This window comes from Chiloscyllium plagiosum, chromosome 44 (assembly GCF_004010195.1).
Source record: "Chiloscyllium plagiosum isolate BGI_BamShark_2017 chromosome 44, ASM401019v2, whole genome shotgun sequence".
Lineage (NCBI taxonomy): Eukaryota > Metazoa > Chordata > Chondrichthyes > Orectolobiformes > Hemiscylliidae > Chiloscyllium > Chiloscyllium plagiosum.
The window spans coordinates 12,008,570-12,034,762 of NC_057753.1; the positions used below are offsets into that span (position 1 = coordinate 12,008,570).

The following is a 26,193-nucleotide window of genomic DNA, read 5'->3' on the forward strand; positions in this document are numbered from 1 at the left end:
GATAGAATCCCTAACCTTAAAAGAAATCATGTTAAGTTTCCATAATAAAAATCAGATTCAAAACAGTCCTGGAACAGAAGCTCCAGGGAATAAAACACAAACATTCAATCACCAACAAACAAATGTTCACTCAAACCAAATCACAAAAGGTTAAACTTCCTACCAGCTATACAGCTCTTTTCATTCTCTCTCTCTCTCGCACATTGACATATAAATTCAGATATTCACAAACCCAGTCTTCGTCTGATCTGTACTTTGGCCAGAAGACAGCGGGATGAAGAATGGATTCCTTAGTCCATACAAAGCAACAATATTTAATCATCTTTCTCCCTTGTACAAGTATTACTTTGCCAATTCCACAACATCCTGCCCAAAGGACTTTCCGGAGGAATGTTGTAAGGGACCCCGCCTCCATTTCCATTGCCTTTTCCTTACTTTGTTTTCCCAGAGGCTTTTTCCTTACCCACAGCACAATCCATATTGAGATCCTTCGTTAGTCCCTTATTAACTACTAAAACTCAATCCTGGCCACCAAGGCAATACTCAAAAGTCAATTTTCTTACCCTGGTCTGTGCACAGAGTTGCCTGGCCCCATCTTTCCGTATTGTCTATCAACCTCCTATCACTGTCTGATTCAGATGTCTCTCTTGTAGGATTCACACCAGTCACCCAAGGGAGCAGACCAAACCGGGACACGAGACCGCTCCTCAATGGGGAACGGGACGCGTCTTCCCAGTATCCAAGTCCAGCCACTCCCCCGGCGATGGAAGAAAATCCCGGACGAGCCCCCGGTTGTGAGAAACAAAAGCTCACTCACGTCAATAATTTCAGTCCAGGACCAAAACTCTAAAACAGTGTCGTTTATTTGTACACTTGCAAGTGGGTGCAATGTCTAATGCCAGGTAAGACAATGACAAATACACATCAAATCCAACAAACTCTCAAAATTTATACAGTTTGAATCCCCATATTTTTTCTTATTCCGTTGTTTGCCCCCATCCTCCGCTTACGTCATTCATTTCCTTAAGACTGAGCCCACAACTTCTGTTTATCCGGCCTTGTCCTTGACAAATGCCTATCTCTGGCCCCCCATAAGGTTGTTTGACGTCATCCCATCCTTTGCTTACCATTATCTACTCCCTCCATCTGCGCTGCCCCTCACAGCATCTTATCACTAAGCCCTTTTAATTGGGGTTTGTTCCTGTGTCTCTGTACAAGTGGGAAACAGATGTTTTTCCTGTTTGCCCATACATCTACCATTGTTCTATAATCATGTCTCATGCTAACATATCATTTTTTTAGCTGAATATATATATTTCCTCATTCTTGTTCTGTATCAGAATTTATAGTTGCAGAAATAACATCAATTCATCTATATCCCACAGATTCCATTCACAAATTGCATTCGTCTCCCCTCCCACCCCGGGTTTCAGCGTGATTTATCCTCTCCCTTTTCTTATTTGTCCCTTCAGGCACCTTACTCTTGGGGAAGGACATAGAAATGTGGGCCTTCAGGTTTAGGGTAGAACCCAGCATCCCCCGCGGCGGGGAATGTCCCCTGGCCAGCACACGGGAGAGCGGTGCGCAGGCGCGGAGGCTGAGCGTACGGGGCATGCGCGGACAGCGGAATGGCGACGGGGGTGTGTGTGGGGGCTGCCTTTTCTGGGCTCCACGGTTCGTTGAGAATTAGGTGTGGCCGAGGGTGGGAGCGACGGGCCCAGAGTGCGGTGGGGGAGGCGTGTCAAACACCAGCGGACACCCCCGAAAAAGGATTTTTCGAAGGTCCCATCTCCATTCGCTGGGTGGGTCGGCCGCCATGTTTGCTGGGGGCGTTGCGGCAGCGCGGCCGCCATGTTTGTTGGGGGCGTCGAGGCAGCGCGGCCGCCATGTTTGTTGGGGGCGTTGAGGCAGCGTGGCCGCCATGTTTGTTGGGGGCGGTGGCTGGGATGAATGGCAGCAACTCTGCTGCCCATTGTCCTGAATAGGCTCAGCTTGTCCATCAAGCTGCTTCAGTCTTTGACTCCCAATGTGTGATTGATGAGGCAGGGAATCACATAACCATGCATGACAGAAAGCCTCAAAAGTGGAGTCACAGGCAAATAGGATAGTGAAGAAGGCGTTTGGTCCACTTGCCTCGTATTAGTATAGGAGTTGGGAGGTCGCGTTGCAGCTGTACAGGGCATTGGTCAAACTACTTTTGGAACAGCGTGTGCAGTTCTGGTCTCCCTTCTATGAGAAGGACGTTGTGAAACTTGAAAGGGTTCAGAAAAGATTTGCAAGGATGTTGCCAGGATTGGAGGGTTCGAGCTACAGGGAGAGGCTGAGTAGGCTGGGGCTGTTTTCCCGGGAGCGTCAGAGGCTGAGGGGCGACCTTGTAGAGGTTTATAAAATCACGGGCATGGGTACAGTTTAAAAAAAAACAGTATTTCCCCCGGGAAGGTGGGAGTCCAAAACTAGAGGGCACAGGTTTACGGTGAGAGGGAAAGATTTAAACGGGAGCTAAGGGTCAACGTTTTCACACACAGAGGGTGGTGCGTGTATGGAATGAGCTGTCAAAGGAAGTGGTGGAGGCGGGTACAATTGCAACATTTAAAAGGTATCTGGATGGCTACCTGAATAGGAAGGGTTTAGAGGGATATGGGCCACATGCTGGCAAATGGAACTAGATTAACTTAGGATATCTGGTCGGCATGGATGAGTTGGACCGAAGGGTCTGTTTCTGTCCTGTGTATCTCTCTGACTCGATGATTATTGACCTTTGTCTGCACTACTATTAAATACACTGAAACAAAAGAGAATACAGTAAGACATAGGAGCAGATTTAGGCCGAAGAAGCTTGCTCCACCATTCGATCATGACTTTTGTGTTTCTCAACCTCATTCTCCTGCCTTCTCCCCATAACCTTTGATCCCCTGACTATCTCTACCTTAAATACACTCAAATGCCTGGAAGGTTTGCGTTATAAAGAAAGACCGGGACTTTTTTTTTTAACTGGCGCACAGGAGGCTGAGAGGACCTTACAGAGGTTTATAAAATAATGTGGGATATAAATAAAGTTATTGTTAGTTGTCTTTTCCCTGGGATGGGCACTTCAAAACTAGGGGGGGGCACAGTTTCAAGGTGAGAGGAGAGAGGTTTTAAAAAAGACACGAGGGGCAAATTTTAGACAGAGAGGGTGGTTCGTTTGTGGAATGAACTTCCTGAGGAAGTGGTAGATGTGGTACACTTCCAACGTTTAAAAGTCATTTGGATAATACATGAATAGGAAAGGTTTGGAGGGCCAGGAGCAGGCAGATGGGACTAGTTTAGTTTGGGATTATGTTTGGTACGGACTGGTCAGACTGAAGGCCGCGTTTCCATGCTGTAAGACTTCTAAAACCACGAGGGGCACGAGATGAGGTGAATGACGAGGGCCCTAAATCGGAAACGAAAACAAAAATTGCTTGGAAAAACTCAACAAGTCTGGCAGCATGGGTGGAGAGAAATTCCGAGTTAACGTTTTGTGGTCGGGAACTGCAAATTGTGAAACTCGACTCTGGACAGACAGTGACGGATTTTGGAAGGGGAGGGCTAGAAGGGGAATGTTTACACACAAGGAAACCCAGAAAGATGTTGGCTGCCCTGACTTTCTACCCTGGGAAGACTTTGAAGGATTTTGTAAAATTCCTCTTACAGGATGTCATTCGCCAAGAAGGAACTCTGATCAAACATCACGTCAAAAATCCACGAGAATGAATTGATTCGTCAGGACTCTGATCTTTGAAGTGTGAGTGCTGAGCACCAGGTTAGTTAAACAGCTCTCTTGACACCCCATGCTCCGACAAAAATCCTAAACTGTTCTCCTTTAGTTGTCTCACAATCAGCTAATGGGAACGACTCGACTTGATCTGCTGCAGGAAAAGCTTGTGGTGATACGGCGGCTCAATCGGTTAGCACTGCTAACTCACCATGCTCGGGTCCTGGGTTCGATTCCACCCTCGGGCGACTGTCTGTGTGGAGTTACATTTTTGCCCCCTGTGTCGGCGTGGGTTCCCTCTGGGTGCTTTGGTTTCCTCCTACAGTCCAAAGGTTAGTAGGATTGGCCATGCTAAATTACCCATAGTGCCCAGGGATGTGCAGGATAGGGTGGATTGGCCATGCTAAATTACCCATAGTGCTCAGGGATGTGCAGGTTAGGGTGGATTGGCCATGCTAAATTACGCATAGTGCCCAGAGATGTGTAAGTTAGGGTGAATTGACCATGGTAAATTACCCATAGTGCCCAGGGATGTGCAGGTTAGGGTGAATTGACCATGCTAAATTACCCATAGTGCCCAGGGATGTGCAGGTTAGGGTGGATTGGCCGTGCTAAATTACCCATAGTGCCCAGGGATGTGCTGGTTAGGGTGGACTGGCCATGCTAAATTACCCATAGTGCCCAGGGATGTGCAGGTTAGTGTGAATTGGCCATGCTATGTTACCCATAGTGTTCAGAGATGTGTAGGTTTGTGTGGATTGCTTATGCTAAATTACCCATAGTACTCAGGGATGTGCAGGTTAGGGTGGACTGGCCATGCTAAATTACCCATAGTGCCCAGGGATGTGCAGGTTTGGGTGAATTGACCATGCTAAATTACCCATAGTGCCCAGGGATGTGCAGGTTAGGGTGGATTGGCCGTGCTAAATTACCCATAGTGCCCAGGGATGTGCTGGTTAGGGTGGATTGGCCATGCTAAATTACCCATAGAGCCCAGGGATATGCAGGTTAGGGTGGATTGGCCGTGCTAAATTACCCATAGTGCCCAGGGACGTGCAGGTTAGGGTGGACTGGCCGTGCTAAATTGTTCAGCCTGTTGCCACTCCACCCCCACAATTGGTCCTCATCCTTTGACACTCTGCGTTACCTGGAATTATCTTGCCATTATCTCTCGGCATAGCAGTTCTGTGCCTGTGCGTTTCCCTCCACTTCACCTGATGAAGGGGCAAGCGCTACGAAAGCTTGTGATTTCAAATAAGCCCGTAACCCGGTGTTGAGTGACTTCTGACTTTGTCCACCCCAGTCCAACACCCACCGCCTCTACATCAGGCTGGGGTGGACTCGCTTGGGTTACAGAGTAGGAGGGTCGGGTGTTGACTTGATGGCCTGAAATGGAGTCACAAAGTCCTACAGCACGGAGACCAGGCCCTTCAACCCAAACTGGTCCATGCTGACCGAAATGTCTGTCCACGCTAACCCCGTTCCCCTGCACTTGGCTCATATCCTTCTAAACCTTTGCTATTCACCTTTGCTATTGTCCAAATGCCTTTTAAATGTTGTTCATGTATCCGCCTCAACCACTTCCACTGACAGCTCATTCCATACGCGTACCACCCTCTGTGTAAAAAAAAAGTTGCCCCTCAGGGGTTCCCTTTTATTCTTTCCCTTCTAATCTTAAACTGATGCCCTCTAGTCCTCGATTCATCATCCCTGGGAAAAAGACCGAGTGCATTCACCCTATACACCTTTATAAGGCCCTCCCCTCAGTCTTATACACCTCTATAAAGTGTATGCACCTTATACACTTCTATAAGGTCTTATACACCTCTATAAGGTCTTATTGATCTTATACACCTCTATAAGGTCCTCCCCTCAGTCTCCTACGCTCTTAAGAAAATGTCCTGTCTTGTCCAACCTCTTCCTCTATCCCAGACCATTAAGTTCAGGCAACATCTGTGCCATATTCTACTGCCCTCTTTCCAGTTTAGTGACATCCTTCCTGTAGTAAGGTTTCCAAAACTGAACACATTACTCCAAGTGTGGCCTCACCAATGTCCTGTATAACTGCAACATAAATTCCCCACTTCAATACTCAGTGCCCTGACTGATGAAGGCCAGTGTGCCAAAAGCCTTTTTCACTGCCCTGTCTAACCGTGACTCCACTTTCAGAGAACCGTGCACCTGAACTCCAAGGTCCCTCTGTTCCACTACACTCCTTAAGGCCCTACCATTCACCATGAAACTCCTAACTTGATTTGACTTTCCAAACTGCAGAACCTCACACTGATCCATATGAAATTCTGTTTGCCATTTCTCGGCCCACTTCCCCAGCTGATCAAGGTCCTCTGCAATTTCCGACAACCTTCCTCACACTGTCCACGATACCACCTATTTTAGCGTCATCACCCAACTGACGTAATCATGCCTTGCCCATTCTCGTCTAAATCATTGATATAGATAACAAACAGTAATGGACCCAGCACTGACCCCTGAGACGCTCCACTGGTCACAGGCCTCCAGTCTGACAAGCATCCTTCCACTATTACCCTCTGCGTCCTGCCATCAAGTCAATTGTGTATTCAACTTTCCAGCTTCCTCAGGTTTCCATGTGATCGAACCTTCCAGAGCAGCCTACCATGTGGAACCTTACCAAAGACCTTACTGAAATCCATATAGACTATGTCTACCGCCCTGCTTTGATTAACCTTCCTGGTCACCTCATCAAAAGACAAATTTTGTGAGAAATGATCTTCCAAGCACAAAGATTGCTCCTAATCAAACCCTGTGTTTCCAAGGGCGGCACGGTGGCACAGTGGTTAGCACTGCTGCCTCACAGCGCCAGAGACCCGAGTTCAATTCCCGACTCAGGCGACTGACTGTGTGGAGTTTGCACGTTCTCCCCGTGTCTGCGTGGGTTTCCTCCGGGTGCTCCGGTTTCCTCCCACAGTCCAAAGATGTGCAGGTCAGGTGAATTGGCCTGTAGTGTTAGGTAAAGGGGTAAATGTAGGGGAATGGGTGGGTTGCGCTTCGGTGGTTCGGTGTGGACTTGTTGGGCCGAAGGGCCTGTTTCCACACTGTCAGTAATCTAATCTAAGTGCATGTATACCTTCTCTCAGAATCTTTTCAAGTAATCTACCCACTACAGATGTTAAGCTCAATGGTCGATAGTTCCCAGGCTTTTCTTTACATGATCTGCTTCCACACTATTAGGGATTTTGCGATTCGACGTGCACCTAAAACAAAATCTCTCTTGAATTCCTCCCCCCACCAAAACGAACCTAACCTTGGAATTCAAATGTTTCCTTCCTCCAACCATTCTGGCAAATCTGACAACACTTTCCCCCAGAAGTACCGTCGCATCCTTCATAAAGTGTAGCGTTTGTTAATTTGTGGAGACTCATATGCTCTGCGTTCGTGCGTGTGTGATGCTATCCTGCACTTTGGTCATCTATTCAGCTGGGTCAGAAACATTAACTCCGATCTCTCTCTCTCTCTCTCCACAGATGCTGCCAGACCTGCTGAGCTTTTTCTGCAATTCCTCTTCCTGTTTATTCTGGTTGTTTCAGGGGTGAGTACTTTTGACCATACATCTACAATCTGGAGCGTTTTATTTTTTTTTTCTCTGCAGCGCCTACCTCTCCCTGAGCAGCTCAAGGGTGTTGGTGAACACCACATGCTCCTTCTCCAGAGACAGCCAGGTTCTGAATCTCCTGCTTTTTTTTTTCTTAACCCCCACACTACCACCTAAGTGCGGTAGTGCTTATTTTTTTCCCCAGCACCCATGGTGTGTGTGTGTGCAGGTGTGAGACACAGTGAAAGACACAAAGTGCACCAATCTTTATTCAAATTCCACCACCAGGAAGATAGGAAAAATAGAGTTGGAGGGAGAAATGATGCACTCCACTCCCTGCGGTGCCCACCTCTCCCTGAACTCTGGAGCGTTTTAAGGGCTGTTGTATCAATTAAAAGCAGGGGTGGAGATGGAAGAGAAAGCAGATGGGGTTAACTCCAAGAATATTGTAACCCTGTCGGGTCCAGCAGCTGTCAATGTGAGGTGTTGCATCTTGGAAAGGCAATGCAGGGCAGGACTTGCACACTTAATGGTACGGTCCTGGGGAGTGTTGCCAAACAAAGAGACCCTGAAGGTGGGAAGGTGCAGGTGGTGAAGAAGGCATTTGGTATGCTTCCCTTTATTCGTCAGTGCATTGAAGTATAGAAGTTGGGAGGTCATGTTGCAGCTGTGCAGGACATTGGTTGGGCCACTTTTGGAATACTGCGTTCAATTCCAGTCTCCCTGCTACAGGAAGGATGTTCTGCAACCTTAAAGGGTTCAGAAAAGATCTTAATGGATATTGCCGGGGATGGAGGCTTTGAGCCGGAGGGAGGGGCTGAATAGGCGGGGGCTGTTTTCCCTGGAGAGTTGGAGGCTTATCAAGGTTTATAAAATCATGAGGGGCATGGATAGGGTGAATAGACGAGGTCTTTTCCTCTGGTAGTTGGGAGTCCAGAATAGAGGGCGTAGGTTTGAGGTGAGAGGGGAAAGATTTAAAAGGGACTTGAGAGGCAATTTTTTTCACACAGAGGGTGGTGTGTGTAATGAGGTGCCTGGGGAAATGGTGGAGGCCGGTATAATGACAACATGTTAAAAGCAGCATCTGGATGGGTGCACGAATAGGAAGGGTTCAGAGCGATTGGGGGCCAAATGCTGGACGAGATTAATTTGGGATCTCCGGTCGGCGCGCACAAGTTGGGCCGAAGGGTCTGTTTCTGTGCTGGGTGACTCCATGTTATAAAACCCCAGCTGTTGTGGTTCCTGAGGCGAGGGGCGTTCCCGTTAAGTAAGGAGTCACAAGTCAGCGCCCGCTCCACACGAATGGCCAACCTTGCTCGGTTCGGTTTCGCGACCTGCCTTCCGCGTTTCCCTGGGTTGCCTCTCACTCCCCCTCTTCCCTGTTTCGACTCAATTTCGCGCAAGGGGCCCGATGGAGGAGAGGATTTCGACCGTGGAAGGAAAAAGCACTGCCGTCAGCGGGGAGGAGCTGTACGCGCGTTGCGTGCGTGGACGTGGTTCCGACCAACCGTCCGCGGCGTTGCCGCGCCGACGCGGTCAGGCGGAGGAGAAACCGTGGAAATGTGGGGACTGCGGGAAGGGGTACAGGTCGCCCTCGGACTTGGAGATTCACCAGCGCAGCCACTCCGGGGAGAGGCCGTTCACCTGTTCCGAGTGCGGGAAGGGATTCACCCGGTCTTCCAACCTGCTGACCCACCGGCGGGTCCACACCGACGAGCGACCCTTCAGGTGCCCAGACTGCGGGCGGGCCTACAAAAGCTCCGGGGAGCTGACGTCCCACCAGCGGGTCCACACCGACGAGCGACCCTTCAGGTGCCCAGACTGCGGGCGGGCCTACAAAAGCTCCGGGGAGCTGATGTCCCACCAGCGGGTCCACACCGACGAGAGACCGTTCCGGTGCTCCCGGTGTGGCTCTGGGTTCAGGCAAGCATCTCAGCTCACCGTGCACCGGCGGGTCCACACCGGCGAGCGGCCGTTCGCCTGCCCCGAGTGCGGCCGGGGCTTCACCCAGTCCACCGACCTGCTGACCCACCGGCGGGTCCACACCGGGGAGAGGCCGTTCGCCTGCTCGCAGTGCGGCAAGGGCTTCACCCAGTCGTCCAACCTGCTGACCCACCGCCGGGTTCACACCGGCGAGCGGCCGTTCTCCTGCTCCAAGTGTGGGAAGAGCTTCACGACCTCTTCCACCCTGCTGAGGCACAGTCGGACTCACAACGGGGAGAGGCCGTTCAGCTGCGCGTTGTGTGGGAAGAGATTCACTCAGTCCTCCAGCCTGGTGAGGCACCAGCAAGTTCACAAGTGACTGCAGCGATTGGATTTTCCGGTTAACCTGAGACGAAATCACACGCAGGACTGAACCATTCTGACAGGGCCTCTGCCTGCTGACGTTAGCAAACTCCACCTCGGTTTATAGAGGCGAATATTCTGGATAAAATCAAATAAATTACAAGGACAATGTGAATGTTTTTAAAGTCTTGAAAACAAGTTAGTTTATCTTTTGCTGAAGTCCCTTTTTTGAATTTTTCTGTCGGGTAACTGTGGAAACAGGCCGTTCAGCCCGTCGGGTCTACACTGACCCTCCAAAGCGCGTCCCACCCAGTCATTTTCCCACCCTATAAGCCTGCACATCCCGTGGCTAATCCACCTAGCCTGCTCATTCTCGGATGCTGGGCAATTTAATAAACGTCGATTCTCCTGCTGTTCCTGAAGGAGGGCATGTGCCCGAAACGTTGATTCTCCTGCTCCTCGGATGCTGCCTGGCCTGCTGTGTTTTTCCAGCACCACGTTTTTCAACCCCAGTCTCCAGCATCTGCAGTCCTCACTTTCTCCCAATCCACCCTAACCTTCACATTTTTGGACTGTGGGAGGAAACTGGCACACCCAGAGGAAGCCCATGCAGACCCCGGGGGGAAAGGGAGCATGCAATCTCTACACAGACAGTCTCCTGAGGGTGGAATTGAACCTGGTTCCCTGGCGTTGTGAGGCAGCAGTGCTAACCACTGAGCCACCATAAGTACAGGTACATACTTACCTGAAATATCCCCTCAGATGTGTGACTGGCTCTTCATTGATCTACCCCTAGAATGCCTGTTCACTTCACCTCGTTCAGCTGCTCTGCCCACGTTGCTGCTTTTATTTAGTTTCAAAGCCCCAGTTTCAGATCCAATATCCTCCTCTTGAACAGCATGTAGAATTCGACCTTATTGTGGTCACCGTTGGCCAGGGTCACCTTAAATCATGGTCAGAAGTCACACGACACCAAGTTATAGTGCAGCAGGTTTATTTGAAATCTCAAGCTCTCTGAGCGCTGCCCCCTTCACCAAGTGGAGTGCGCTCCAAAAACGTATTGTTTCAAATAAACCTATTGGACTATGACCTGGTGTTGTGTGACTTATGACCTTGTCCAACATCTCCACCTCATGACTGTCTTAAATCATAGAATCCCTACAGTGTGTCAGTCAGTCCACACTGACCTTCTGAAGAGCAATTTCCCCCACCCCCATTCCTCATCTCCATCTTCACATTCCTCATCTCCATCTTCACATTCCTCATCTCCATCCTTCCATTCCTCATCTCCATCTTCACATTCCTCATCTCCATCCTTCCATTCCTCATCTCCATCCTCCCATTCCTCATCTCCATCTTCACATTCCTCATCTCCATCCTCCCATTCCTCATCTCCATCTTCACATTCCTCATCTCCATCCTGATCTCCTGTCACAAGATCTTGGATTGAAGGGTCTGTTTCTGTGCTGTACATCTCATTGACTCTTTATTTGCACAAATGCCATCCTTGAGTGCTCTTCACTCCACCTTTTACCTATCATTCTTGAATGTCACATATTTCTCAATATTCATCCTGATCTCCTGGAACAAGATCTTGGATTGAAGGGTCTGTTTCTGTGCTGTACATCTCTATGACTCTTTATTTGCACAAATGCCATCCTTGAGTGCTCTTCACTCCACCTTTTACCTATCATTCTTGAATGTCACATATTTCTCAATATTCAGGACATAATCAATAAAGCTAATTCATTCATTCACTCACAATCCTTGTCATTCCAAAAAAAAAACACCATAAGCGATAGCAACAAGAGTATGTTGCAACACTGGGTAAACCCCCCTGCTTGATTTAAACCACCAACACAGAAAAGATTTATCCCCTGCAGAAGTCTGTGAAAATTCGAGAGGCCAAGAACTATTTAAAGTAAAAATAACAATTTTATTTCTTAAAGTAAAGTGGAGAATAATTAACTAACAACTATTTACAACTTCCTCTAACTTAACTTTTACTTTCCCTTCTGGAATACTAGTACAGTAAAACCCCGAGTAAGATTTACCAAAAATTCAAATTTTAAAACCAGGCAGCTGTTGAATCTTCCCTTTGTACCTTCCTCTGTAGATTATCTTCTCCTTAGGGATTTCTCTTTCACAGTTCGTTGATAGATAAAGGTACCTTTAAGAGAGCTGTACTTTGGGCAGTCTGTACATGCTTAGTGGCTTGGCAGTTCCTCCCTAAACTGTTCAGTTTTTCCCGGTCTTATATCCCAAAGCATCAGATTGTTTCATTGGTTTCTAATATTGTCCATATCACTAAATTCAAACTCGATTGGAGGGTTGGTACTCTTTTTAGAATAGAAAGTGCTTTATTAATTTTATTTTACAAAATCAGTTTTATTTATGTGATAGAAAACAGAAGTAACATTGTTGGCGATTACAAAATTGCCATTGACATTTCTCATTCCACAGCACTAGTTTCTGTTCTAATGCCACAATTAATACCCAATTATTAATTAAAATATTAAAAAAAAGGACAACACCAGTGTTTATAAAACCTATATAAGATTAGCATAAGTTACAACGATCAATATTAAATTGGAGCTTCTCAGAGGATGATTGGAGGGTTGGAGGGGTACACTTTAAACTGATTGGCCGACTTTGAATTTGTTTTTGTCTCCTTGCGACTCAGCCAATGCTAGCTGCTGGACTAAATGTTACATTGTAAATTCTCCAGCACTCTGTGTGCTTGCTAAGTCCTTTGCTCTCAAAAGGTACAGTACATTTCTACACCTTCATAACAAGTAGGAGCACCTCCTTCACTCTGGCTGGAGGACTAACCTAGACTTGAAACGTTAGCTTGTTCTCTCTCCACGGATACCGTCTGACCAGCTGCAACTTCCAGCTTTTGTCGTCTTCACAAGGATATTGCCAGGGGTTGGAGGGTTTGACCTGTAAAGAGAGAGAGAGAGGCTCTGAGGTTGGAGTGTCGGAGGCTGACTTTACACAAGTTTATAAGGTCACGAGGGACATGGATAGGGTGGACGGCCAAGGACTTTTCCCCCCGGGATAGGGGAGTCCAAAACTAGAGGGCTGAGGTTTAAGTTGAGAGGGGAGAGATTTAACATGGAACCAAACGGGGAATCCTTTTCACACAGAGGGTAGTGCGATTATAGACTGAACTGCCAGAGGAAGTGGGGGAGATTAGATATTCCGAATCAATCTAGTCTCATTTGCCAGCACTTGTGCCTCTAAACCCTTCCTATTCGTGCCCCTATCCAGATGGCTTTTACTTTTTTGCAAGCATTTGTCGAGAACCTTTCACACAGTCCAATAATTACAAAGTGCTTCATAGAGTTTTCTTTAAAGAAGTCTATTAAAAAAAAAAAAGAGGAGGATTGAGAGAGTCAGAGATACTTCCAGATCTTTGGGTCTGGGCAGAGTTACCTACATTAGAGCGATGTAGGTGAGGGTAGTGTTACTCTACGGAGACAGACAGTCCAACCGTACCTGCTTCTGTACTTCTGCATTTGCAACACGCTAAAATTGAAATCCTTCGAAGACCCTCAATAGTTTAAAAATCACACAATACCATGGTTATAGACCAACAGGTTTATTTGGAAGCACTAGCTTTTGGAGCGCTGCTCCTTCGTCAGGTTTCAGAGCAGCGCTCCGAAAGCTATGTGCTTCCAAATAAACCTGTTCGGCGATAACCTGGTGTTGTGCGATTTTTAACTTTGTCCAACCCAGTGCAACACCAGCACCTCCTCTCCATAATTATGCCATTACTTTCCGACCAGATCTTTAAAATTACCAATCCCAGACTTTGGTAATTCCAGACATCAGTTTTGTGTCTTAAGCAAAATAGATGATCAATTTATTAAAAACAATAACTTTAGAGAAGAAAATTATATAAAGTATTACAATTAATGTCTACACTTTAACTTGGCTACACCGTTGTCAGCTCCTCATTCACACAAAGGACAGACAAAGAAACAACCCACAATAATTAAAAGAAAATTACAAAACTGGCTCGATTACTTATGGAATCCTTACAGTGGAGAAAGAGGCTATTTGGCCCCTCGAAGCTACACTAAGCCTCGAAAGAGCATCCCACCAAGATCCACACCATCCCTGTAATTCATTCCTGATCAAGGGCTTATGCCCGAAACGTCGATTCTCCTGCTCCTCGGATGCTGCCTGACCGGCCGCGCTTTTCCAGCACCACACTCTCGACTCCATCCCTGTAACTCCACGTGGGTTTTGTTTTAAAAAGCCATAGCTAACCAGCACATCCCTGAACGCTGCAGTGCAACATTTAGCCAAACCATCTAAAAACTGCCCACCTTGAGACAGTGGGAGGAAACCAGAGCACCTGCAGGTAGCCCACGCAGACACGTCGAGGGGGAAGAACGTGCAGACTCCACACAGTCGCCCCCAGGGTGGAATCGAACCCAGGTCCCTGGTGCTGCGAGGCAGCAGTGCGGACCTCTGTGTCACCGCGCTGCTTTCATCTGTATTACTTGCAGGCCCTAGCTGCTGTCATTTGGTTGTGACATCGCAAGTGATGCGTGCTGTTTGTCAAGAGCGCAGACCTTCTGAAAGGAACATCATCACTTGCAGCAAAGTTGCCCTAAAGATGCCCTGGCGATCCCTCAGGGGTCCCAACTGCCAACGAATTTCCCAGCAAGTTCACGCTTCTGAGGCCCTCTGTAAACGTCTCGAAAATGGAGTTATTTAACATTACTTTCACAGCGTGTCGTTTTGCTCAAGGGATGAGGGTGTCGCTGGATAGGTGGACATTTACTAGGAGAGAGCGAGGAGTGCAGACGCTGGAGATCAGATTCGAAGAGTGTGGCGCTGGAAAAACGCAGTCGGTCAGGCAGCATCCCTGCTGTCACCTTCACCCCCAACTTCATTGACCTACTGCATTCTCAGCTACCTCCCCACCCCCCCTCCCATTTAGCTTGCAGCCCCCTCCTTGGGCCACATTCCTGATGAAGAGCTTACGCTCGAAATGTCTACTCTTCTATTCCTCGGATGCTACCTGACCAGCTGTACTTTTCCAGAAACATACTCTTCAGCGGAAGTGAAGATTTATCGTCCGTCCTTAATTGTCCCAAGGGCAGTTCAGAGTCAACCACATCGCTGTGGGTCTGGAGCCACATGTCAGGCGAAACAGGTAAGGGTGACAGTTTCCTTCCCGAAAGGGCATTAGTGAACCAGATGGGTTTTTCCCTGACCATGGATTCATTAGACTCTCAGTCTCAGATTTTGAATTGAATTCACATTCCACCATCTGCTGTGGCAGGATTTGAACCTGGGTCCTCAGGACATTATCTGGGTGTCTGGTCCACTGACAACAGCACGAGGCCATTGCCTCCCTCCTTCCTGGAAGCATTGATCAGTGTCATCTTTTCAGTTCACTCACGTATCTGTAATAATCCGGTTGGCACAGCGACTCAGTGGTTAGCATTGCTGCCTCACAGCACCAGGGACCTAGGTTTGATTCCTCCCTCAGGCAACTGTTTGCACAATCTCTGTGCGGCTTTCCTCCGGTTTCCTCCCACTGTCCAAAGGTGTGCATTTTAATGTGGATTGGCCGTGCTAAATTGCCCCGAGTGTGCGGGCTAGGTGGATTAGCCACGGAGAAAGCAGGGTTGTAGGGGCTGAGTCTGAGTGGGATGCTGTTCGGAAGGTTGGTGTGGGCTCAATGGGCTGAACGGCCTGCAGCCACACTGTAGGTATTCGACTTCCACCTCCAGCTTTCCAGTCTCCAAGCTTCCGGAAGCTGGTGAGAGAGAGATGAAGCAGGCAGCTTTCAAAAGTTCACACCGTGCCAGTAGCAGCCCCTCTGAAAACCAACAGTTTGAAAAAAACACATCCAACTCTGATTCCGCCCTGACAGCCTGATCTTTTCCCAAGAACCTCAATTACCACTCAACATCCACTTTGAATATAGGGCCTCTTGCAGTCTCACCAGAACCAATTCCTACATAGCGATCGTGTCAGCGCCCCACTTCTGCGATCCCGGGGTCGCTGTGTCAGGCGAAACCTTTTTAATTCAACGATGAGGCCTGAGCTTCACCAACCAAACAAAGGCTTTTACTTTCACCACAAGTCTGTCCCAATTTTCTGCCGCCATTCCATGTTTGCAGCCCCAAACCCAAATGGCTTAAAAGAATAAAAGTAAAACTAATGAAAAATCTGTGAGGGTTCTGACAGTAGGAAAGGGTCTGAATCAGAGGAGGGAATGGGCATCTTGGGATCAAGGGGATCCCAGGTATGGTCAGTCATGAAGAGAGAGGCTACCTCCTTGTGGGTCATGATCATGGCTGTGCAGGAGATATCTGCTGGCTTGACACAGGATGACAGACACTGCCTGTGTGGCTTTACACCACAAAGTTGGTCTGCAGCAGACTTGGGGGTGGCGAGAGGGGAGGTCCAACTCTTCCATGCTGACCAGATATCCCAAATTAATCTTGTCTCATTTGCCCATATCCCTCTGAACCCTTCCTATTCAGGTGCCTTTTAATTGTATTTGTACCAGTTTCCACCACTTGCTCTGGCATCTCGTTCCACCCACGCACCATCCCCTGCGTAAGAAAGATGCCCCTCGGGCACCTTTGATATCTTTCCCCTCTTACCTCAAGCCCACGCCCTCTACTTTTGGACTCCCCTACCCTGATTCCTGATGAAGAGCTTATGCTCGAAACGTCGACTCTCCTGCTCCTCGGATGCCTTTTCCAGCACTACATTCTTCGATGTCCCTACCCTGGAAAAAAGTCCTTGGCTATTCATCCTTATCCATGCTGCCAAGGAACAGTGGGGAAAGACCCACCGCCTAAGGTCTTTCTGCTGGAGTTAGAAGGGGTGTCCGTTCAGTTACCTGACCCTCCCAATGCCTCATATCTTGGTCAATGGGGTGGGGGGCTGCACGGTGGCTCGGTGGTTAACACTGCTGCCTCACAGGCGCCAAGTTCGATTCCAGCCTCGGGCTACTGTCTATGTGTGGAGTTTGCACATTCTCCCCGTGTCTGCGTGGCTTTCCTCCGGGTGCTCCGGTTTCCTCCCACAGTCCAAAGATGTGCGGGTTGGGTGAATTGGCCGTGCTAAATCGCCCTCGGTGTTCAGGGGTGTGTGGGCCAGGGTGCATTAGTCAGGGGAAATGTAGGGTAATAGGGTAGGGGAATGGGTCTGGGCAGATACTCTTCGGAGGGTCAGTGCAGACTTGTTGGGCAGAAGGGCCTGTTTACACACTGTAGGGATTCCCATTCTCTTGTACAACTAAGAAATGCCTTTGGTTTGTTTGCTAGATGGGGGTCAAACTCCAGTTTTATTTTTGCTTCTTCATAAGCCACTGTAACAGAACCGAATAGCTTAAGAGCCTATGGGTGTGTATGTATAAAGGTACTTTTATGAATAAAGTACATAATTTGATATAAAGATGCTCCAGTTTCCTTTGGCTGTTCCTACTCAGTCCTCCAATCCCGCCCTTTCATTCATTCCAATTGGTTGGAGGACCAGCCTTACCCGCCGTCTATTGGGCCGCAGCGGCCGTCAGTCACCCATCTCCTCTTCCTATTGGTCTATCGTGTCCGTCGGTGACGGGGGGGTGGCCCCCCTCTTCCTATTGGAGCTGAGTGGCCATCAATCACCCGGTCCCCATGGTGATCCGGGGCATGCGCACCGCCGCTGTGAAGTCGGCGTCGGACCGCCATGATCGATTTGGCCGGCGCGTCGCTTGAGCCGTAAGTAACGGAGCTGAGAGGCCGGGTCGGGCGGCACGTTCACTTCAGCAATCGGTGGGCGGTGGTGGGGCCGCGTTTGAAACACTCAGTGCCCTCCGTTTGCTGCAAACGGGAGGAGGAGGCAGGTACCGGCCTCCTTCAGGCCCGGATTAATGGCCGCCATCTTGAAAATAGGCAGAGCAGCGAGCTGCGCATGCGCCGTCGTGCTCTTTGGGAAGGAACAAAGGGATGTTCCCGGATGTGGGGTGGAGCAGGGCAGGAGATGGTCAATGTCAAAGATGTCCTGGACTCATAAGCAATGGTGATGCTCATGGTTGTTGTCAAGGCACAAAAGCATTGCCTCACCCTGGCTGTTAATGCCAGAATCATGAAAGACCTGTCTCGAAAAGGAAAATCAAGGTAAAGGTTTCTCCCAGAGAGGAATGAGGCAAAACCATAAATGGGTGGCAGAGCTCACACTCCAGAGTGCGGCGCTGGAAAAGCACAGCAGGTCAGGCAGCGCCCGAGGCGCAGGAGAGTCGACGTTTCGGGCATAAGCCCTCCATCAGCAATGCGCCCCTTTTTCCCGATGAAGGGCTTATGCCCGAAACGTCGACTCTCCTGCTCCCCGGGCGCTGCCTGACCTGCTGTGCTTTTCCAGCGCCGCGCTCTTGACCGAGCTCGCGGCTGGAAATCTGTTGAGTGAGGCTTCTGAGTGCCGAAGTGCTAATTGGAAGTCGAGGTGCTTGCTCGTCGGTCTTGCGTGAAGCCCCTCCTGGGGCATGAGTGCAGACAGAAATGTGGGTAGGGGAGTAAGGTAGTGAATTAAAATAGCGTGCGGCTGGAAAGTCAAGAGTTGTTCTTGAGGATTCAGTTGAGGCGCTCCACAAAAAGCAGACTCCAGTCTGCAAATGGCTTCCTCTGTTCAGAGTTGAAAATTGTGGCGCTGGGAAAGCACGGCAGATCAGGCTGGATCTGAGGAGCTGGCGAATCGATGTTTCCGGCATAAGCTCTTCATCAGGAATGTGGGAGGGGCGGGGAGGGGAGATGGGAAAACTGGTGAAATCGACATTGATGCCTTGTGGGTGGAGGGTCCCAAGTTCGTAGGAGATTTCATTGCGAACTTGTGTCGAAAGAAATGCAGGTAAATTGCGACTTCATTTTGAAGGGGTATTGGAGGCTTTTGTGAGGAGGTTAAAATGGCATCCATTGCGCCTCATTGAGAAGTTGCAGCAGCGCGGGGGTGGGGGGAAGTGTTGGGGGCGACGAAGGATTGGACCAGGGTGACATTGAGGCTACTTCAGTAGGCTGAGAGATGATGTAAATACTGTTCGATTTCTGCACTTCAGGGGCCAAATACTTGAAGTGGAAGCAGTCCACAGAAGGTTCGCTTATTCTGGGATGGAAGAATTGTGTTTTCTGGAGAAATGTACAGGTTAGGCTTATACTCAGTGATGTTTTGAACAAGGAGAAACAGTCTTAAAACACGTGGGATTCTGAGGGGTCCTAGCAGGATAGACGCTGAGAGGATGTTTCATTCTTTGTCAGGCTGAGTTTAATAATAAGGGATAAAACATTTATTTTCCTGATGGGTGGCTATTAGTGTTTACCATTCTTTTCCACAGAGAGCAGTGGAGGGTGGATGATTAATATATAAGGCTGAGAGTCAGGTATGTTTTTATTTGTCAAGGGAGTCAAAGATTATGGGGGTCAGGCAAGAAAGTGGAGTTAAGGCCACAATCATGATTTTAGTCAATGACAGAGAGCAGGCTTCACGGGCTGAATTAACTACTCCTGCTCCTGTTTCTGAATGATTCAGTGAATCATTGTTTTTTTGAAAAGTGAGAGACCCATCATGTAACTGTCAGAATGTTGGAAATGTGTTGGTTCTCTGTCGAGTCAAATCGCTTCTGTCCCACACTGAGAAATGCTTGAGATTTGTAAACTCCATCCTCCACGGGAGTTTACTGATCCATTGCTGACAGCGACCTCAAAGGGTGACAGCTCATCTCGGGGTGGGGGTGGGGTGTAGTGATTGTCATCAGTCCTGGACCAGAAAGAAAAGAGGCGGACTGAGCAGAGGGAGCTGTTCCTCCAATCGTTCCGAGTAAAGGAAGGATGGGACAACTTTCAGGGCCCAGGAGATGGATAAAGTGTCCCACAAAAAAAAAACGAGAATTTTCTGTCCTTGTAGTAACGATGTTTATAAACACCTATTGCAGGGGATTGAGCGGACGAATTGCAGACAAAGTAAATCAAACCAAAGACTACAGAGTCTCTCGATTCGTCAGGGTCCGAATGTAGTCAGCCTTTGAGCGTGGGAAGAGAATTGTTCGTCCATCTGTTTGTGGGAAAATGTTCAATGATTGACGTGATGGGAAGAGCATCCAGAATTCCGTTTGCCCCAATGAGGGTGTTCCAATGAACTGAGTGTAGAGACAACGTATTGTTGCGCAGACAGGGTTCAGCAGCTCATCCAAACTGGAGAGACAGAGGAACACCCGCGCCGCATGGAAACCATGGAAGTGCGGGGACTGCGGGAAGGAGTTCCGAAGCCCGTCTGAGCTGGAGGTTCACCACCGCAGTCACAACGGGGAGAGGCCGTTCATCTGCTCCCAGTGCGGAAAAGGGTTTGCGCAGTCGTTCAACCTGCTGACGCACCAGCGGGTTCACACCGGCGCGAGGCCGTTCGCCTGCTCAGAGTGTGGGAAGGGATTCACGGATTCGTCCAACCTGCTGAGGCACCGGCGGGTTCACACCGGCGCGAGGCCGTTCGCCTGCTCCGAGTGTGGGAAGGGATTCACCGACTCCTCCAATCTCCTGAGGCACCGGCGGGTTCACACCGGCGCGAGGCCGTTCACCTGCTCCGAGTGTGGGAAGGAATTCACTCAGTCGTCCCATCTGCTGAAACACCAGCGGGTTCACGCTAAGGAGAAACCTGCAGCGCGCCAGGAATGCCATAACAGCGCCAGGGAGCTGACATGCCGTCGACATGCCAGCACGGAGGAGAAATCGTTCAGGTGCTCTCACTGTGGCGCTGACTTCGGGCGATCATCTGAACTAACTGTGCACCAGCAAATTCACACCGAGGAGAAGCTGTTCACCTGCTCCGAGTGTGGGAAGGCATTCGCCGACTCGTCCAGCCTTCTGAGACACCAACAAGCTCACACTGCGGAGAGGCCATTCATCTGTACCGGGTGTGGGAAGGGATTCAGCCAGTTTTCCACTCTGCTGGGGCACCAGCATGTTCATGAGCAACTGCAGGCGTTGGATTCCAGCTGTTAAGTCCTGTCCACGTATGCGTTCCACGGCTCAGAACTCTGGGACATTGAACATGTGCTCCTTTTACAACTGCGTTCAGAGTCAGGGAGTGTGGGAAAGGCACTGCCAAGTCTGAGATTTGTGACAGACCATGTTCTGCACCTGAAAGGGCACGTTTACATTTCCAGGCTGAAAGTGACTGTGTGTGGGGCATTCTGGTCCCAGGATTTCGAATGTTTTTGAGACATTCCTGATGCAGCTGTTTCAAGGCTTGGGTTGACATTGAACCTTTCGCACAGTACAATATTACAAGACGTGACACAGGGGTTGACTTTAGATGCGTTAAAAGGAGGAGTGAGGGTCATAACAGCAGAGTGAGAAAATGTAAGAGATTGGACATCATTTGAGGAAATAAAATGGGAAGATAGAGGGACCCTGCGAGTTGATATCAATTTTGAAAATGTTCACAGCAGCTAAAAGCTAAAACAAACCTTTGAAGGTGCTCGTATCGATGAGTAAAGGGATATCGGTAACGTTGAAGAACGCGATGTCATGGCCTTGAAAATAGGAAGACTAGACCAATGATGAACACACAGTGAGTGACTGAGTGAGGTGAACTGTGATTTGAAAACAGGCGTTAACCAGATAAAGGGCCAGGAGTAAAGAGATCCTCCCGAGGAACAGCAGAGAAGAAGCAGAATCCATACCTGACCATTCTGGATATCATTCCAGACTGGGAATTGCTGAGTGCATGTGCCCTGGGTAGACCATAACTGGAGAAGTGTCTTCAGTCTAGCTACCACACCTGGGGGAGGAGCTTAGAAAGAGTACAGCACGGGCTGACCCGAATGATACCTGCGCTCCAAGGAATAAGGTCCGTGGAGAGGTTAATCAGTGAGTAAAATAGTCAATATAGTTGGGCGTAGATAGAGGATAGATTCACAGATCGGAAACAGCGAGCGGGCACAATATGCGTTAATAACTTGGAGGAAGAAAGCAAACTTGCTGTAACCAGCTTTTCAGATATGAAAGTAGGTGGCAAGGCTGGTTGTATGTGTGTGTGTGTGTGTGAGTGAGAGAAAAGAAGCAGTTTGCAGAGAGATGTTGATAGGTTAATGAAGTGGACAAATGGAGTGTACATACGCGAAAATGTGAAGTTGTTCATTTTGGAAGGGCGAGCGGCCTGTTATGTAACTCGAGAAAAACTGCAGGAAGCTGCAACACAAAAGGGGACTTGCGCACAAAACGCAGCAAACCAGCACACAGGGGTAGCAGGTACTATCGAAGGCTAATGGAATGCTGGCCCATATTCCGGGGGGAGTTAGAGTATAAGAGTAGGTGGGTCTTCATGCAACTGGACAAGGTGCTGGGGCGACCATACGTGGAATACTGTGCGCAGTTTTAGTTCCTTTATTTAAGGAAAGATAGCACTTCATTGGAGGCATTTCAAAGACGTTTCACTTGGATGATCCCTGGTCTGGAGGGACTGTCTTATGAGCAAAGGCTAAACGGGTTGGGACTGTGTACTCACTGGAATTTAGAAGCATGAGAGGTGATCTCACTGAAACCTATACAATTCTTTATGGGCTTGACAAGGTAAATGCTGAGAGGATGTTTTCCCCCGCCTCATGGGAGAGTCTAAGATGAAATAGCATAATTTCACAATGAAGGAGCGCCAATTTAAGATTAAGATGAAGAAGACTTTATTCTGAGGGAGCTCCTTGCCACAGAGAGCTATGGGACTAGATTCCTTGCGCATATTTAAGGCTGAGGTATACACTTGATCGGTCAGTATCAAAGGTTATGGGGGGGGGCGGGGGGAGAATGCCGCAGAGTGGATGTAAGGATTTTCAGATCAGCCATGACCCTACTGAGTGGCAGAGCAGGTTGATATTCCTGTCCCTATTACTTACGGTCCTGTGGTCAGAGCCAGAGAAGGAGGTCGTTCGGCCCAGCAAGTCTGTGCTGGCACTGTGTAGATCAACCCAGTCTTTTATTTTGGTTCAGGTGACCATTCAGATTCCTTCGGCTGTTCCTCCTCCCTCCCAGACCGCATCTGCTGATCTGGAGTGCGCGCAGTTCAGTTGCTGGAGAGCAGAGTTCAGGCCCCGTGCACGTCAGATTTTGGGGGGGGGGGGAGAGAGAGAGAGAGAGAGAGAGGGTGTGTCTGTCTCTCCTTGGATTTCACCATGAGGGTCCAACAAGCCCAGGATTGCGGGTTTCAGGGCAGGTCATGGTCGGGAAATCCGACCAGCCGGAGAAGCGGTGGCGTGTGCCGAATGGGTTTTCCGCTAATGTAGTGGGCCTTGGTACTCAGGAAGGAGGAGGGGGGCTTTTGAGTCTCATACTCGATTTAAAAACCGAGGAGAGCTGCGGATGTTGGAAATCAGAAACGAAAACACAAATTGCTGGAGGAACTCGACTGGTCTGGCAGAGAAATCCGAGTAAACGTTTCGGGACGAGTCACCCTTTTGTCAGAACTGCTTTCCCTGCCCGTGCTGTCTTTTGTTTTTTGGCTTTTGAGCATCTCTCGGCGTGCGGGGTGGATAGACAGAGGTATGTGAGTTAGAAGCGGCCACACGGCCAGGATCAGTGGGGTCACAGAGGCCAGCAATGGGGATTGACCCGTTAAAAGACGTGCACTGGACGTTAGACGGTAATTTCAGACTTTCCCGTATTTACCCAGAGGACGTTTTGATTCTTTAAGGTCCAATTGGCAGAAAGATCAGGGCGGTGTGAGACTTGGAGGGGAGCTCAGTGATGATTTCCATGTACACTTCCTCCCCAGTCCCTCTCTCTCTCTTTCTTTCTCCTAAGTGACCAGATTCCCTTCAGCTCAGTTTCAGAACCTCTGTTTTACGTGGCTTCTCTCTCGCCTTATTTCCCCCACCCTTTTTATTTTTCTCTGTTTTTAAATCAGTTTCACGGAGTATTAGTAAGAGTCAGGAAACACAATACATCACGTCAGGATCGGACGGGGTTTCTCGGCAGCTGGGCAGGATCAGACTCGGAGATGGCGGTGAACGGCGCTGTCCGTGGTGAGGAGAAACGCTACCTGTGCTCCGTGTGCGGGCAGGCCTACAGCCGGTGCTCCGGCCTGTGGAAACACGAGCACAGCCACACCCTGGAGAAGCTGTGGAAGTGCGACGACTGCGGGAAGGCGTTCGGCTACCCCTCGGACCTGGAGGCCCACCGGCGCTGCCACACCGGCGAGAAGCCGTTCTCCTGCTCGACGTGCGGGAAGGCGTTCGCCGGCTCGTCCACCCTGGCCATCCACCGGCGGCTGCACACCGGGGAGAGGCCGTTCACCTGCCCCGACTGCGGCAAGAGGTTCACCCGGTTGTACAACCTGCAGGAGCACCAGCGGGTCCACACCGGCGAGAGGCCGTTCACCTGCTCCGACTGCGACAAGACGTTCACTTGCTCGTCCAACCTGAAGAACCACCGGCGCGCCCACACCGGGGAGAGGCCGTACTCCTGCTCCGAGTGCGGCAAGGCGTTCACCCGGTCGGTCAACCTGCAAAAGCACCAGCGGACCCACACGGACAAATAAACCTCACCAATGTCCCCCCCACCCCCCCCCCCCCCCCCCCAGTGCAAAGTGACAACACATCGAGACTCTGCACTGCCGACTGGGTTCGGGGAATCAGTTCAACTTGCTGCCCATCAGCAAATTCACACGGGGGGGGGGGGGAGAGAGTGTGCGTGGAGGAAGTTACCAATCTGTCCAACCTGTTTGAGACACCCGCGAGTTTGCCAGAACCTAGTCCGATAGGATTCTGCTGTTAATCACAAATAGGACTGAGCCGTATTTCATTTCTTTTTTGTTGTCGTCTGTTTCTGCAGATGGCAGCCTAGTGTTTGGGGTTAATAATCATGATTAAAAGTCAAATAAATCAGCTTTGTTTTTAAACTGTGTGACGGGTCTTTTAAATGTTTTGTGAAGGTCTCTTCCCTTTTGAAGGGCTCCCCGTCCTGTGTCATCCTCACCTCCGACAAAAGGGACGAGTCAGGAGGGCGAGGGAATACTCCCCGCTTGCTCCAGATGGGGTGGTGAGGGGGGCAGCTCTGACAACATTCGAGAAGCTCGACACCCTCCAGGGACAAAGCAGCGCCCCCACTCTATTGGCACCACATCTACAAGCATCCGTCCCTCTACCACCTACACTCAGTGTGTACTGTCTACAAGATGCACTGCAAAAACTTAGACAGCACCTTCCCAAACCCATGCCCTCTACCATCTAGAAGGACAAGGGGCAGCAGATACATAGGAAGACTGCCACCTTAAACTCCCGCACCCCCCAACACCACCCCCTCCAAGCTCCTCTCCATTCTGATTTGGAAATGGATCCCTGTTCCTTCATGGTTGCTCTGTCAGAATCCTGGAATTTCCTCCCTCAGGGCATTGTGGGTGAACCCACAGCAGGTGGACTGCAGTCGTTCAAGAACGCAGCTCACCCTCACCTTCTCTAGGGCAACTAGGGACGGGCAATAAATGCTGGCCAGCCAGCAACACCCACATCCCACAAATGAATAAATGTTTTTAAAAAAACAAGCATTAAGAGGCTTGTTTCTTAATGAGTTTGAGATGATTTGATCATCTACCTGGGCTGCTTCCCACTCCTTCTGCTAGCTTACCAGGTGGTACTACCTGTAGCATTTTCCCTTGCTCCTGCCCTGAGCTCTTTATTTTCTTCAGTTCGCCTCCCGTCCTGTCCCATGCCCTTCCAGAACTCTCATTTCGTCCACGCAGTGCACACTCTGCTGCCTCAGCCCCCGTTCGCGTTACACGTCTGACCAACTGACTTCCGGTGTGAGCTGATGTTGCTCACGTAATTCTGTCAGTTCTTGACACTGAGAGGAGGGGGAAAGCGGTTTCAACCAGAGAGTGGGGCGAGACTGGGGAATTCTCTACCACGCAAAGCCAAAATGTTGGATGTTTTCAAGAAGGAGTTCGATGTATAGTTCTTGGGGCCGAAGGGAAACAGAGGGATAAAAGTGGGTACGGATCAACCACGATCATATTGGGAGCACTCTTGCTCCTTTGTTCCAGGGTCTTTATGTACCAGCTCTCTTCCCCACGTATTACTCCCTGTTAAGTATGCAAGGGAGCTCGCTGAGCTTGAAGGTTTGTTTTCAGATGTTTCGTCACCATACTAGGTAACATCATCAGTGAGAGTCTCCAGTGAAGCCCTGGTGGTATGTCTGAAGAAACGAAGACCTATAAATAGAGAGGCGGGACATACTACCAACGCTTCACTGGAGATTCTCACTGGGTGATGATGTTACCTAGTATGGTGACGAAACATCTGAAAACAAACCTTCGAGCTCAGCGAGCTTACCTTGCATACTTACCATCAATTTAAGCTACAAATCCTCTCAAAGAAATGGATTACACCCCGTCCTTGAGGAAGCAATCCTTCACTTCCCTCCCCTTGCAAGTGACTGCCTCACCTCCAAACTCCCTTCACTTCCCAAAGCCCTCAAATGCCTTGTTGCCTCCCAAACCTGCCCCATCATTCCTGGAGCTCCTAGTTTGAATCAGATTTCCAACCTTGCCACAGCACCAAGACAGCTCTTATTGCAACGACATCCCATGTCAGTGCGGGCAGAGGGAA

The 26,193-nt window shown here is 49.4% G+C and overlaps 1 pseudogene; it reads left to right on the top strand.

The window, feature by feature from the left end:
- Positions 1 to 24,446, top strand: part of LOC122543662 — a 36,248-nt pseudogene extending 11,802 nt beyond the window's left edge.
- Positions 24,447 to 26,193: the final 1,747 nt, after the last annotated feature.